Genomic DNA, 16,950 nt, shown 5'->3' on the forward strand with positions numbered 1-16,950 from the left:
ACCGATGCCCTTGACATTTCAAATGATGATGATGTATAGGCCATCTATGTTTGGGGCACCAACTAGGAGTTTGATCCTTATGCCATCAGTGTATGAGACACAATATTGTTATACCCATATGCCGACAGTGTCGCAAACACCTCTAGGATCATTATTCTATGAAGGTGGACCATCTTCGCAACCACCTATTCCTAGATCGGAGGATACACGATGGAAATCAATGAGCAATAGATCGCAATCAATTACAGATGAAGACGAAGAAGATAAGAGGCTGAGACCACAACTTGTACTAGAGGTTGAACCAATAAGGAATCTAGCTCGCAACCATCGATCACCCCGATGTGGCACACATTCTAACCGGGGATTGGATTGATTTATTTTATTTTTTTACTTTTCATGTAAATTTTTAAATAAATATGAAATATTTTTATTGTATCAATGTTGTACATCTTTATGTTTTTAAATAATAATGTTTTTGGATGAAAATTGGTTGTCATTGTCATTTCATATTATTAAATCAAGTTTGCACGGGAACAATGGAACAAAGTTGCATATTTTATTGATTTGTATGGTATAATAAAAACACTTGTTTACAAATCACAACAAAATTTGAGTATAAATGACAAAATCAACAAATAGATTGTAGTTAAAATTTTAATAAATAGGTTAAAAAGTTAATAAATTTTTAATGAGGTGTTGTTCTTATATCATCCTGTTGATGTGGACATGACAACATTGTATGCCTTGGGTTCCTACACCACTCGCATAATCTCAGTTTGTTTGACTTCTCCCAAATATCCATGTTGTTACGTATCCTAGTTGATATTAGTCGACCTTTTGGTTTGCTATGCAATGATCTATCGGGTAACAACTTGAATGGAGCGCTCGATATAAGTGGCCACATATGTTCATCTAGGACCGATGGGAATACATTTCTCCACATGTTATACATGTGTTCTAGTTTTTACATTGCATCCACAAAGCTCATGTGATTCAAAAGTTGATTGCGACATGTACCAATTTCATGAGTACGTGGAAAATGAAGTGTGTCAAATCTCCCACAGTTGCAAGTCTATTGTCTTAGGTATACACAGTACGCTCCCCCGACAATACCTTGGTTTGGTCTATCGAACTCCGTAACCCAAAATAATAGGTCTTCACACGAGTGACATACTGGATACATATAGTTCACTCGTGTTGTAGTCTTCCTAATTTCTTTCAATACGTCTTTACTCCAAACGTGGCCACCTTGCATCTATCCAACATATTTTTCTGCTCGCTTTGAAAAATGTTCAGGCAAACAGAAATATGTTTCTTTAACAACGATGTTATCGAAAAATGATGCGCTCCCTTTAATATAGAATTTATGCATTCCACAAGGTTCATCGTCATGTGCCCATATCATAGGCCCCCATTAGACGATTGTGTCCACTGATCTAAGGGTATGTTAGAGAGGTACCCTACCTCGACACTATTAATTGTCCATAAGTTTTCTAACATTTCATGAAAACAGTGTTTGGCGAGCTCGTACCTTGTCAAGAAAAGTGAATAGTTTATCCGTAGCACAACATTTGCTGATCGGTTAAATATCAAACAATTGAAATAATGGCAAATACATACCCATGTTGATCACTTGTGCGCACTGACCAGAAGAATCGTGTTGTCTATGGTAGTTTGTTGCGACATATCTTAGACAATAGCTATGGTGTGTGCGATCTTTAAGGCTTCCTTACTGTTCAATTGCGGCCAGTATTCTAGGTCCCCTTTCAGAGATGACGCATATATCGGGTTGAGGGAAAACATGCCTTTTCAACCTAGATAGGAAGAAATTCCAATCATTTGCTGACTCTCCCGGCATTATTGCAAAAGGAATCAGCAGGATTTTTTGATTTCCATCTTGTGCCATAACTAACAAAAATTGATGGGTATATCTCCCGTACATAAAGGTACTGTCGATTTGTATGACCTATAGTACTAGAGTGCTTGTCGACATTGCTTGAAAGTCCAAAATAAATGATATAAGACGTGACATCCATAGAGCAACCAGTTGTTGTAGTACGCAGGCATTGTTTCCAGATCAATTATGCAACCTGGAACGTACCTCTCCAGTGCCCGACATCACTACCGTAAATCATTGTACGATGTGGTCAACCCATTACCCACCCATTATGCATCTTCTCCAATGCCTTCTGTTTTGCGATACATGCCTTGTGGTACAACAACATGTAATCGAATTGACACGAATATTTGAAATTAAAATTGATGTAGCAACCTTGGGACTCGCTTTGACCATAGGTAGTATTATGTCCGTGATCATTTCCATATCCAATTTCAAATGATCTCGTGAAATACCTGCAACAACACGAGTACATTAAAATTAGAAATTCAATTCTCTAAATATAAAACAGTCTTGATGCAATGCCCGCAGTAACATACGTATGCAAAATGGTATATTTCTTTATGGTCCACAACCTCTTCTTCTTCTTAACAGAGTCATGATTTTCCATAAACATTCATTGTCTCTCATTGCGCACTTCGCCTCGAACTTGTTTGGTTGAGATTTAATAACATGGAGGTTTACTCCATTCTTGATGTTGTATCATTTCATTGCAGCAAAAGAATCATCTTTAGAGGAAAATTCCTTCCCCACTTTTAAATCACTCGAATCCAATGAAGAACTTGCATGGCCTGCTCTTTTTTGTGGTAGTTCTGCAAACTCCAACCTATCTTGTAATAGCCCATTTTTAGTGATATCGGGAACAGTGATTTTGGGACCACAATTTTGACGAGTAAAATATTATTATTTTAAGATTTTAATGTTTACGCGATTATATTAAGGTCGTATTAAAATTTTATTAAGAAATTTTGATGTTTGCTTGATTAATTAAGTAAAAAGGACTAAATTGTAAAAGGTGTAAAAGTTAAGTTCTATTAGTTAAAAAGGGCTAAAAGACTATGGAAAGGAATGTTAATGGACTTGAATGGCAATTATACCATGTTGCGAGATAGTGGATTGTGATGGATAGGTTTTATGGTAGTTTAAATAATTTATTAAGGTTAATTAAGTAAATTAATAAATAAAAAAAGAAAAAAACTAAGTAATAAAATATAAAATAAAGATGTTGTCCTTATCATTTTGAGTTTAAAACCCTGAAATTTTCCATTGGAGAATAAGAACATTGAGTCATGCTTAGTTTGGTTGCATGGTGAGTTTTTAAGCCCCGTTTTTAATATTTTTATATTTTTGAGTCTATTTTAGCTTAATCTAGCTAGCCCAAGGGTTAGTTTGAAAAATTGTTAAAGGTTGAGGGATTTGACATGAATTCTTTTGAATGACTTTTGATGTTAAATGATAGATTATGAATCCTTGTTGAAAAATAAACAAGTTTTGTGAAGTGGTTTTTGATGAATTTTGGAATTAGGGATTAAATTGTTAAAGGTATAAATTTTAGGGTTTATTGTGAAATGATGGTAAATATGGGTTGTTTCAAGGTCCCTTGTATCTATGGTTAACATGGATTTAGATTAAAATGGTTAGATTTTAAGTTATGAGTTTAAGGACTAAATTGTGAAAAGTTAAAATGTTAGGGGTAAATTGATAATTTTGCATAAATATGAAATGTGGATTAAATTGAATACTAGAAGTATGTAATTGATTGAAATTACCTATTTAGATCAAGATAAACCACGTTCAGAATTATATCGAGGAAAAATTAAAGCTTCGGACTAGTTTGATTATATTTCTACTGCCTAGTTATCGAGGTAAGTTTGCATGAATTGTGTTTGTTTTAATGTTAGTTAATTGAAAATATACTATGTTGTTGTAAAATAATTGAATCAATATCTATAAATGTATCTATACTATGATTAATTGACGATTATCAAGTATCGGTTGAACCTTAGGAGTTCTTAGGATACAAATGACATATCATTAGGGATTTCATTTTTCGGGTGTTGGTCTTGAATGTCCTACCAATGGCCGAGGTCTTGTATTTGTCGCGGATCCTCCACAGCTCGTGTGAGGAGTATCATGTAACTTACATTCCGACCCATAGCTCGTGTGAGTAACAATGTAAAGGAAAGGTTACAGTTATATGTAAAGGCACACTTTGTGTGAGCTTTCCTAAGTATCCGATGTAATTCTAGATGGTTCAATGGGTAAGAAAAGGGAATGAAATGGTATGTTCACAATTGAAATGTAACATGATGTTGTAAAAAGATTGATGAGTTAAATGATGTACTTATATATGGGATATCTACTTATGTTATGGATGAGCTCATTTATACCATGGACAAGTGCACTAACTTGTGAATTGATTGTGTTGATTAGGCTTATACTAAGCAATTGGAATGGAATTGTAACAGCTCGATTTTGGGCCTAGTGGGAATAGTGGTTTTGGGACCATAAATATGAGGCTAAGAAATTATTTTTATTATTATTTTGGTGTCATAGTATGATTATATGAGTGCATGAAAATTTTGGTGAGTGAATTTTAGCGAATGCATGCTTAATTGTGAAAAAGGACTAAATTGCATAAATGACAAAAGTCTTATTTTACTAGATAGATATACCAAATAGCTAGAGAAACAAAATTAGGGGTCTTTAAAGTGTAAATACGCCTTTTTTATAGGTGATGGCCGACCATAAGGACAAGAAAAATCAAGTGGTCAAATGGTTAGGTGAATTGGTGACTAAATTTTGACTGGAAATAAAAATAAAATAAAGAAAGAAGGATATCATCTTTTCACCTTCTTCACCACTAAAATTTTCAACTATTCTAAGGGTTTTGGAAGCTTGAAAAATTTTAGCCACTTATTCCTCTCTCAAGTAAGTGATTTTCATAACCATTCTTGATAATTTTTATACTTTTGGAACCCTTGTAGCATGAGCTAACTAATGAGGGAACCATTTTCCAAAATGGTTGATAGTCTAGGGATTTTCCATGAAAGGATTTATGATGGTTGCTGGGTTTTTATGGAAGAAAATGAACTTTGTTTGTTAAATAAACAACTTTTGTGAAAAGACTTCATATGAAAACCCTAATAAGACTATTTTGTAAAGTTCGTAAAATAGATGGTACTTTTGTGAAATAATGGAAATTTTGGGTTGCTATAAGAGTAAAAAGGGTTTGGCTAGGCTTAAGACATGAAGACATTCGATAAAAATCGATTTTCAAGTTTGGGGGTAAAATGGTCATTTTGTGAAAGTCTCGGGACAAAATGGTTATTTTGCCAAAAATGTGAATTTTTTATTGTATAAATTTATTTAGTGATTAAATGAGTGAATTTTTATTATTTTAGATCAAGAAATACAAAATCCGAACCTAGACCGGAGGAAGGCCAAGCAAGTAGATTAAATCGACTAGTCGCCTACATTTTGTAAGCCAAGGTAAGTTGTATGTTAATAATGCAACTATATTGTTATGATGTGTGATTGAATTGATATTGCATAAATTGTTTTGATTGTGAATATGAGTATGCATGTTGAGAAATTAATGTAATAAAAACTCCCGGTTGAATATTAGGAATATAATTGGATATTCATGCCATGACATTGGGTGATATGTGTGCTAGTGTAAGACATGTCTGGAACATGCATCGGCCACATTACGAGAGCTAGTGTAAGACATGTCTGGGATATGCATCGACATTGAGACGATAGCTAGTGTAAGACATGTTTGGGACATGCATCGGCCTCGAGATATTCAAGCTAGTATAAGACCTGTCTGGGACATGGCGTCAGCTTGTTGTGTGTCAGTGTAAGACCTGTCTAGGACATGGCATTGACACTGATAGATGAGAGCCAATGTAAGGCCTGTATGGGACACGACATCAGCCTCGATATATAAAAGTCAGTGTAAGACCTGTTTGGGACATGGCATTGAATTTGATATGTTAGCCAGTGTAAGACCATGTCTGGGACATGGCGTCGGCATCTTATCCCATGTTTGGGGCTAATAAATATCCTGTAGTATTCCAAATGGTTTAACGGGAGATTTAAGGTATATATATCGAAATGAGAGAACTTATGACTATGTGGTGAGTGGTACAGGTACATAAATTAGAATTACAAAATACGAGCTTCATTTACGTTGTATGTTTAGTAAGGAAGGAAAATGAGTAAGTTATGCTTATGACCACTTGTGTATTTTACATGAAGTATGAAATGTGAATTCAATAGACATTGTATGTTTGGTGAGAGACGAATATGAACAAATAATATTCATGAATCCTCATTTTCATGTGTAAATTGAGTTATATTGGAAGTATGATTCCTTATGGCAACTTGTAGTTATTCATTATTTACATGCGACTTATTATGCTTTATGCTTACCTATTTTCCTTTCCATTTCCTTGTAGTGCTGCCAAACTAGCCCGTGGATCGGATACCGTCAGAGGCCTCGTTCACACTATCATTTGAAGCTTGGTTTAGTTAGTTCTTTTATTTTGAATATGGCATGTATAGGACCGTGACTTTTGAGTTTTGTGTCTTTGTTAATTGGCCAAATGTGTTGGCTTGGGGTGAAACCCCTTTATTTTATATAAGGCCATAAGTTATGGCTAATATTTATCTATGATATGCAATTGATGATGTTTCATGGATGGGCAAATTGCATGAATGAATAAGTGCATGCTTGGATTGTTATAGTGTAATGAGGGTTGTTTTTAATTATCATGTTGTGGTTGAATTGGCCTTATGCTGAGGCATGGAAGTGGTAATATTGATGTGGTATAAGTTAATGCAAGTAAGGGTGGCAAAAAGGCTTGGTAGATAGCCTTATTTTTGTCCACATGGGTAGACATACGGGCATGTGTCTAGGCCGTGTGTGACACACGGTCAGCTTCATAGGCATGTTGTCCGGCCGTGTGTCCCCTGCACCTCGAATTTACAAGTCAATATGCATGGTAGTAAACACACGGGTAGAGACATGGTCGTGTGTCTCAGCCGTGTAGAGAACACGACTTCTGGCCACGGGCGTGTGCCTTGGCTGTGTGCCCCTAATTGGTTGCTGACATTAGAAATAGAATGTCAAGGTTTTTATACACGGGCTACGACACGGGCGTGTCATGGCTGTGTGACGGCCACGAGCTATAGACATGAGTGTGTGCCTAGCCAAGTGAAAACCCTTGTAGGTTCGAATTTAGAATTAATTCCACACGAGTTTAGGGCACGGGCATGTCCTTTGTGCTTAAGCCGTGTGAAGTACATGAGCCTTTAGCACGACCATGTCAAAATGGCCACACAGGCATGTGCTCCTGTTTCAAGTGACATTTTTCAAAGTTTTCAAAAGCGTTCGGATTAAACCCAAATCATTTCCAAAGTGTGTTTTGAGCCTCGTAGGCCCATATTAAGAATTTCTAGATTAATATTGAAAAGTTTTAAATTTGATCGAGTTTTTATGACCTGAAATGATTGTATGCATGTGTTTAAGTTAGGTAATGCCTCGTGCCCAGTCCCGGCCTCGTACTCGGGTAAGGAGTGTTACAGAAATATTAGGTAAGTAAATGGAATGGTTCATAATCTTATGTAAAGGTTGATGAATATGTGATGTATATTATGAAATCCATTTATGTTATAATTGAATTTATCTGTGATGTTGATGAACTTACTATTTTGTGAGTTTGATAATATTGTATAGGCTCATACTAAGCTTATGGCATATGATTTGGTTTATACCTATTCTGTGATTGATATTATAAAAATGGTAAGTTATGTTTAAGGTTTATACGAGCTTACTAAGGACTCATTGCTTACATAGTTTATTTTCTTTGTTTTCTAGATTATTGGAAGTTCAATTTGGTTGGAAGCTCGTCGAAGACCTATCATACTATCCAGCAGTTAATTCAGTATTTTTTGAGCATTTTGGCCAAGGTTATAATGGCATGTATAGGATGTTGTGTAATGGTGCTTTGAAATGTTTAGGTCTTAAAGATTATGTTTGGTTGATGCACTTTTATGTTTACCAAATGTTATCATTTTGGGTACTTTTTAAGGCTTGTAAATATGGCTCTTATGGTATGTTTTGAATAGCTTGGAAATGGTTAAATGTGGTATGCAAGAAAGGAGGCACGTGAACATGTTTAGTAAGTGTCGTTTGGATGCTAATTGTGATGCCTTTGAATGGCATATTGGTTAGTTGAATTAGGATCTTGAAATAACATTTTGATGTGTGTTTGGGTGATGTTTAGGTCCCTTTAAAGTGTGCTTTAATGGGTTAAAAGGTTATGCATGAAATGGTTTTGAGATAGCTTGATTTTAGGTAAATTTTGGGTCCACACGGCTTGGTGACACAGTTGTGTGTCATTTGAGGATTTCTTAGGGTTCAAGTTAGTGAGTTACACGGCCCAGCATACGGGCGTGTGACATGACCTTGTGACCCTACTCAGTGAGTTACACGAGTAAGGAAATGGGTTGGGACACAGTCGTGTGTCCCTTGTTTGAAAGTTACACGGCCTGGGGTGTTTCCACAAGGCCGTGTGACCCATGTTTCCCATTTTTGCAACTTTTTCCTAAACTTCCTGTTTTGTTTTAAATTAGTCTCGAATCGCTCCTAAGCTATTTTTAGGGCTTCAATGGCTCAATTTAGGGATAGTATGCATGTGAACGAATGGTTTACGATTTTGTTAAAATGTTGGATGATATGATATTTAAATGTTTTTGATTGTACGGTAATGCTCCGTAACCTTAATTCTGACAAAGATGGGTTAGAGGTGTTACACATCTTCTTTTGATAGGTCCATATTATACATGTGGGTTGGAGGTGAGTATGCACTGAACTGTGGATCTTCTTTAGCATCTTCACTTAGAACTTCATTGCCCCCGAACCTCCCCTAAAACCTTACCCTAAACCCTAAACCCTTAAGTGCAAACTTCTCTTCTTCTAATCTTCTTACAATTTTCTTTGCTCGTAAATGCCTTGTGCCACTTAATCTTGAAATAGACTGCTTTTATAGACCCAAGGGTGAGTTATAATTGATTTAGAAAGTTTTCTTGGGTAAGTGGGGAGTTGAAATTGTTAGAGAGATAATGCTTCATGTAGGACGCATTTTTAGTGCAATGTCAAAATAAAGCATTGAAAGTGCATCCAGCTGGATGCGTTTTCCTACCAAGTCAATTGAAATTGCGTCCAACTAGACGCGCTTTCAATGTTTTTTCTGACAGTGCACTGAAAATGCGTCTTATATGGAGTGTTTTCTCTCTAGCAATTTCAACTCCATACTTTTTAAACTCACCGATTAGATATCCCGGGATTCCCGAGATATAATTTCTAAAGAAAAATGCACTAAAAGTTCGAAAATAATGCACTAAAAAATGTGATCAACCTCAACCTCCTGTAAAAAAAACTGATCAAAACTCAATTGCATTCAAAAAGATTGAAATAAATTACAAACTAAGATTTAATCAAATCAAGTAGTTCAAGTTTTGATTATGAATTGAATTGGATTTTACATTTCGAATAATTCAAATATACGATTGGTGTAAATACGATGCTTGTAAATATAAAATTAAATAATTTTTAACTTTGCATCTAAAAAAAGTATAAAAAATACTAAGGAATATATAATAAGCTTAAAAAATATAAAAAAAAAACTCAAAACCCTACAAAACCCTAACCCTACTTTAAAAAAATAAAAGCCTAATCCTAAAAAAATAGAACACAAGTTGGAAGCGTTTTCCTTCAAATCAGCTGAAAACGCTTCTAGTTAGAAGCTTTTTCGTTATTTCGGCCTAATCCTATCATTAAAAAAAAACGACCTAATCAAATAATTTTTTCTTTTAAAAAATGGGTATTTTTCAAAATTCAGTTTAAATAATGAGCTAACTTTCCTGTAAATATATTTTGGTACACATATATTTTTTTATTAAAATAAAAACCCAAAATACTATTTAAAAATTAATATAAAATCATAAATCAATATATGTTTTATCAAAATAATATGGCTTAATTGTAAATAAAAGTCCTTATAAAATAGTTAAAAAAGTCGGTTAACTCTTTAATTGAAAAATGCAATTAGTTGAGCCTCTAATTAATCGTTAATAATTAATCGAGTTCTTCAACATAGTTTTCTGTTGAAGTTCTTGACGGATCGTTAAGTGATATGTGACAAAATGATGATATGGCAATTGATGCGACATTTGATGTGAAAAATATTAATGTGTATGGCTTAATTAAAAAATTTAATTATTTAAGCCTAAAAATTATTAAAATATTTATAAAAATTTAGAAAATCATAAAAAACTATATAATTTATTAAAATATTATAAAATTTAGAAAATTTATAAAAATATTGAAAAACTATAAAAATGATTAAATATTATAAAAATTTAGAAATTATAGAAAAGTATTTAAAATTTTAAAAAAGTTATTGAAAATTATATGAAATTATTAAAACAATAAAAAATTAAAAATGATAATAATATTAATAACTTAAAAAAATATAGTTTTTTTTTGGTAAAGTAAAATAGCATAAGTGAGACAAAAGGACACCCTAGTTCAATGTGGACGAATTAGAATCCACCATAAGCAGCTCCTGTTTCCTCCAATAGATGAAAATGCAATAATACTGGATCTTCAATTTTGGCCAAAAGATTTGCCATGTATTCTGCGCCCAAGGAATATGTGTAACACCTCTAACATGTCTTTGTCGTCGAATTAGGGTTTCAGAGTTTTACAACACATATTAAAACAATTTAAATCATTAAACTATTCATTTATTAATTTAAATAACAACATTTGAATATGCATTTCATTCATAGCAAAATAACATTTATGGGCATTAAAATGAGCTTACGAGGCCCTAAAAATAGTTTGGGAATAATCAGGGACTAATTTGAATCAAAACAGAAAAACATGAAAAATTTTGAAATTTTTGGAAACAGTATTCACACGGCCGTGTAATAGAGCCTAGATTGCGTAGCTTAGGGACATGGCCGTGTGGCTACTCCACACGCCCGTGTGCTCAGACCGAGTATGATACGTGCAACTCAGTCCAATTCAAAGACCATAATAGAGATGGGCTTAGTTTCCCTCAAAGCCCAATTACAAGATGCAAATCCAAGCAGCTAAAGACAAAACTCAACTTATTCGTTCAAGACTTTATCACGAAAAAAATTCGAGAAGAAAAGTTGAAGCTTCAAGACAATGGATTTTGGAGCAATGATGAATTAGAAGGGACTAATTTTGTGTATGGGCCCAAACTTTAAATCTATTATGAAAAGTCCATGTGGAAAAACGTTAACAAGATTAGGCAATTCACTTCAAGGACCCCAATCGATCCCACAAGCCTAGACGTTTGATATTGGGTTCAAGTTTTACGTTTAATTTTTATTATATATGAGCCCAATATTGTATCTATCACCTATTATTATTTCATTATTATTTATTCTGAATATTTGGTAATTAATAAGCATTTTAAGTTATTTATGAGTTTTATGTTAATAAGAAAATTTAGTTTAAAATTACTTCTCATTTAGATTAAATTAGAGTTCTAGTATACTTGAGAGTTTTATTTAGATTTATTTAGCTAGCCTATATATAGGCCTTTGCATTGTACACAAATCACAAAATTCATAATTATTTAACTTCTCTTTTGAGTTAATAAATTTTCATTGAGTTTTCTTTTTTCAAGAATTTCCCTTGGATTTCTTTTAGAAGAGTTCAAACAATCTTTTTATATTGTGGGGATCATCTTCAAACTTTTCCTTGTCAAGTTTGCTTTCTTAGAGGGGAAATTAGAGCCACTTGAAAGGGGTTGAGGATTCTTCATGTTTCCAAGACTTATTCGGACTTCTACATAACACGTTCTATCTTTCCATCTATCTTCTTTATTTTCTTTTTATTGTTCTAATTGTAGATTTGTTATTCTATTTTAATTATTTTAGCTATTTATTTTAATTGTTTTATTTGGCTTGGATTTGATTGCGTTTCATGTTGTGTTAAAATCCAAGTTTCTTTCAGAACGTTTAGGGTCCTAAGTCAAATCCGTGACTTGAACAAAATTTACGATCCACTTTCGCGTTCATCCGCCTCATTCCTTATCATTGGCATCAGATTTGGGAGTTTTAGGTGTTCTTTTTGTTCTTATAAACTGACTTCCAGCAAACAACTTTAAAGTAATTTTTTTACCCAGAGAGTTTTCGAAAAAAATATTTTTCAACGGCTAAACATTTTTCAAACGATCTAAAATTTCACATATTGATTCTTGGCACTCTTTTAGAATTTTGAAAAATATTTCCCACAAAAAAATGATCAGAAAAGTGAAAAAATAAAAATATGAAAAAAAGAAGAAAATTTTAAAAAATATTTTTTGGGTTGAATTTTGTGTCAAAACTTTCTAGATCAAATCCACATTATTTGTAACACCCCGTACCTGAGACCGTTGCCGAAGTCGAACACGAGGTGTTAATGGACTTAATTTATTACTTAAACAGCTCATACAATTCATTTTAAAATTTCCAGACAAGCTGGCTAACTGTATCACAGTCGCTTTAAAAATCATATCTCGAGTTCCGAAACTCGAAATCCAATTCCGTAAATGTTTGCTCAAACTAGACTCATATATCTATCTATTAATTTTTTTCTAGAATTTTTGGTCGGGCAAATTAGTATAGTTTATTAGTTAAAGACTCCCCTATTTTAGGGTTCAACTACTCTAACCTCTATGTATTACGAATCAGATATCTCCCTGTACAGAGCTTCAATGACTATGCCGTTTGTCTCTAATAAAACTAGACTCAATAATGAATCTGTACATATAAAGCATGACTTCTAATTATCTTTTTAAAATTTATGGTGAATTTCCAAAGTCAGAATAGGGGATCCAAAAATCGCTCTGGCCCTGTTTCACAAAAATTTAAACATCTCATAAAATATAGCTCATATACCTGTTTTGCTTCTTCCATATGAAAATAGACCCATCAAGCTTCGATTCCATAACTTATTCATTATTTAATTCCATTTCTACTATTTTTAGTGATTTTTCAAATTCACGTCACTACTGCTGTCTGAATCTATTTTATGGTAAATTTGACCTATTTCATGGTTTCCATGGATTAGCTAGTAATTTGACATACATAACACCAAATATGATCATGATTAGCCATTCCAATGGCTACTCATTACCAAGCATTTCCATACCACTCAATAACCATATTATAAGACCATATATACAAAATGATTATAATGTTATACATGCCATACTCAAAATATACAAGCCATTATGCCAAGATGGTATACGGATAGTGTGAGCGAGCCTCCGACCGTTCCCAATTTTCGAGCTGGCTTGTCAAAACTATAAGGAATGAAAAGGAGGGAGTAAGCATAAATGCTTAATAAGTTCACATGAAAATAGCAAGTAACATAACCATATAAGCAAACATAAAACATCATTTGCATAATCATCACCAAGACATTCATATCACATTTTCATTTATCATTTTACCATATTGTTGTTATATCGATTTTTCAACCCGAGGGTTAAGTACATACCTATTCAAAGTACCCATTTCACAACACTTAACAATACGTCCCTTTCATCTTGAGTATTCCTCCATTTCAGTAGAACTTTACCCGTTGAACACATCGGAATATAATTCGGATACATGGAAAGTTTGCACAGAAGTGCCACATATGTAGCCAAGCTACCATGTAACCCGCCCATAAGCGAACTCGGACTCAACTCAACGAGCTCGGGCGTTCGCATCCATAAGTGAACTCGGACTCAACTCAACGAGCTCGGATGCCTAGTTACATCTCTCGAACTCGGACTCAACTCAACGAGTTCGGACATTCGCATCCATAAGTGAACTCGGACTCAACTCAACGAGTTCGGATGCTCAACCATCCTAGTGACATGTCACTTGTATCCTAATCTATTCCTAAGGCTCAAACGGGTTTTTTCCCTCGATCTCACATTTGCCGTCTTCCATGGAATATCGGAACCGATACTCGGTAGGAATTCATATTTATCAAGTAGTAAACATAATTTGCATATTACTCAACATTAACCACAAAGCATAATATTTCACGATTAAAAATCAGCATATCATATAATTAACATTAATAACTTAAAAATAACATTTATGCTACATTATTTACACATGAACTTACCTCGTATGCGAAAATGGCTACTTCTACCATTTCGTCCACAACTTGGTATTTTCCCCATTTTAGCCCGAATTTCAGTTTTCCTTACTCTATCATTTAAAATATAGTCTAATTAGGACTCACATTATTCAAATTGACCCAAAATCATATTTTGGAAAAATTACAATTTTGCCCCTAAACTTTTGCATATTTACACTTTTTCCTCAAAGCTCGTAAATTAAACTTCAGCCTATTTTCTTATGTTTTATGACATGCTGATCATTTTTCCCTTCTATGGCAACATCAAATTCTCACTCTAACATGTACTTATGACTATTAGGTATTTTTCCCGATTAAGCCCTTTTGCTAGTTTTCACTTAAAACCGAGTAGCACAAGTTGTCTAACATAATTTAAAACCTCATATTCTATCATAAAACACCAAAATACACAAATTTCACCTATGGGTATTTTTCCAAATATAAACCCTAGGTTAAATTGTTGCTAGCATAAGCTAAATCGAGCTACCGGGACTCCAAAAACGTAAAAATCATTAAAAACGAGGCTAGAACGGACTTACAATCGAGCTTGGAAGCTTGAAAAACCCTAGCCATGGTTTCTCCTTACTATATTCGGCCATGGGGTTGAAGATGAGCAAAATTGGCTTTTAATTTTATATTTTAATTCATTTTACCCCTAAATGACCAAAATACCCTTACTACTAAACTTTCCAAAAATTCCATCCATGTCCAATTTTTGTCCATAGACTTAGAAATTGTTAAAATTGCTATTTAAGACCTCCTAATTAATATTTCAAAATAATTTTATACTAGAAACTTCTAGAATACAAGTTTTGCAAATTATTCGATTTAGTCCCTAATTTCAATTTAAGCACTTTATGCATAAAATTTCTTCACGAAATTTTCACACAATCATGCAATCATATCATAGACCTTAAAATAATCATAAAATAATTATTTCTATCTCGGATTTTGTGGTCACGAAACCACTATTCCGACTAGGCCCAAAAATCAAGATATTACAACTCTCCCCCCTTCAGGGATTTTCGTCCCCGAAAATCTTGCCAGAAAAGTGGTCTTCACTTTTAATCTCATATTCGGTGCCGAAGAACTTGCACTTAGACTGTACCTCCGATACATCTCTTCAATTTCTCATATGATCTAAAAGCTTACAATCTCAACTCTCAACTGTTCTTAAATTTTCAACCCTTCTCAGTTTCCCATGATATCATGACATAAAACCTGGATCTCAACTTGATTTAATGGAGACCGGAATTCCAAGAAATCCAACAATCAAAGAGACCTGAAATTCCATGAATCTGATGAGTAGGAATTCATTCAATACAGATATGATTTATAGATCTCGCCAAACATTTAACAATAGGATACATCACATTTTCCTCTTTCCGCCATAGAAATAATTCTGATATGGCCTCAAGAATAATCCTTCTCATTTCCATCCCAATATCAACACTGACAAGGATAATTTTGATAGATCCCAATGCTCGGCTTTAACCCCTTTAACAACTCCGATTTTATGTAACATCAGATGCTCTAAACTATCACATTACCTCACTGTCTTGAAACACATCACAATTCATACAACAATACATTACTGAAAGTCAGGAAGTCTTTGCTCAATGTAGACTAGTCTAGTTCAGACGCTTCGGTTACCAATATTCTCATCTATCCGAACTCTATCAACATGTACTAAACTTTTCAGTTTTCACAAGATGGAAACCTTATCATTCGTAGTGACTTAAACTAATATCCAACTCTTTCTAATAAATATACACTTCTCGTTCAAACTATTTACTCTTTTATCCATACAAAATGAAATTCTATTATCAGACTTGGGAAAAATAATCCTGACATAATTGTCACATGAAATCTTTCAAATAAATAATTTACCATACCGACTGAAACTCACGCTTTTATCACCTATGCCTTTACTGATGTCAAATCCTTACACAGAAATTAGAAAAAATCCCAATACTAAAATTACCACATTACCAAAATCAAATTAGAAGTATAGTCATATTTGACATGATTATCACGAGCTAAAGAACCCACTTCGAACATGAGTCGTAATTGACAAATTATGGAACAAAGATAACAAGAAAACCGAATAAATAAATCCAAGATAGAGAAACCCGGAATAAAGAAATCCAGAATAAAGAGATCCAGGATAAAGAAACCCAAGATACGATACTATGCCGGAGAATCGAAAACCAAACTCATAGAGAAAATACGGAATACCCCGATAATTCTTCAAAGAAAGAAAGTCCAGAAGAAAACATCATTTAATCCCACTGAAATCAAATATAACAAGATCAATATATCTTCCCATACATATATATCAGATGAAGCATCAAGTAGAAGAAACAGAATCATAATATCATACGCATTCTCTCATCAATTCTTATCAGACGAAATGAAATAGAATACCCGATGAAATAGAGCAATATAAATTATAAACCAGTCAGACTACCAATGCTTTCATCCAACACCAGAATTAGAAGACATTCCCATATAACAAGAATTTCTTCAGAAGATTAATAGCCATAGAAATATTTCTGAGAACTGGTAAACACATAGAACATCTCAAAAGAGACTGCTAAATCTGTCCAGTCATAACTGTCACACTCAGATAGTTCACATTTCAATTATCATTTCCCCAACTAGTTCTGCCGTCACAAATTTCATATTAAACCATTCACTAAAGAAGGCTAGTTCTGAATAAATTTCGATTTACACTTTTCTCGACCTTGCACTTGAGTAATTCGGTTTACCAAGGAGAATTCCTTTTCTAACTGGGACAGTGCATAACTCCAATAATTTTTAC

This window comes from Gossypium hirsutum, chromosome A01 (assembly GCF_007990345.1).
Source record: "Gossypium hirsutum isolate 1008001.06 chromosome A01, Gossypium_hirsutum_v2.1, whole genome shotgun sequence".
Lineage (NCBI taxonomy): Eukaryota > Viridiplantae > Streptophyta > Magnoliopsida > Malvales > Malvaceae > Gossypium > Gossypium hirsutum.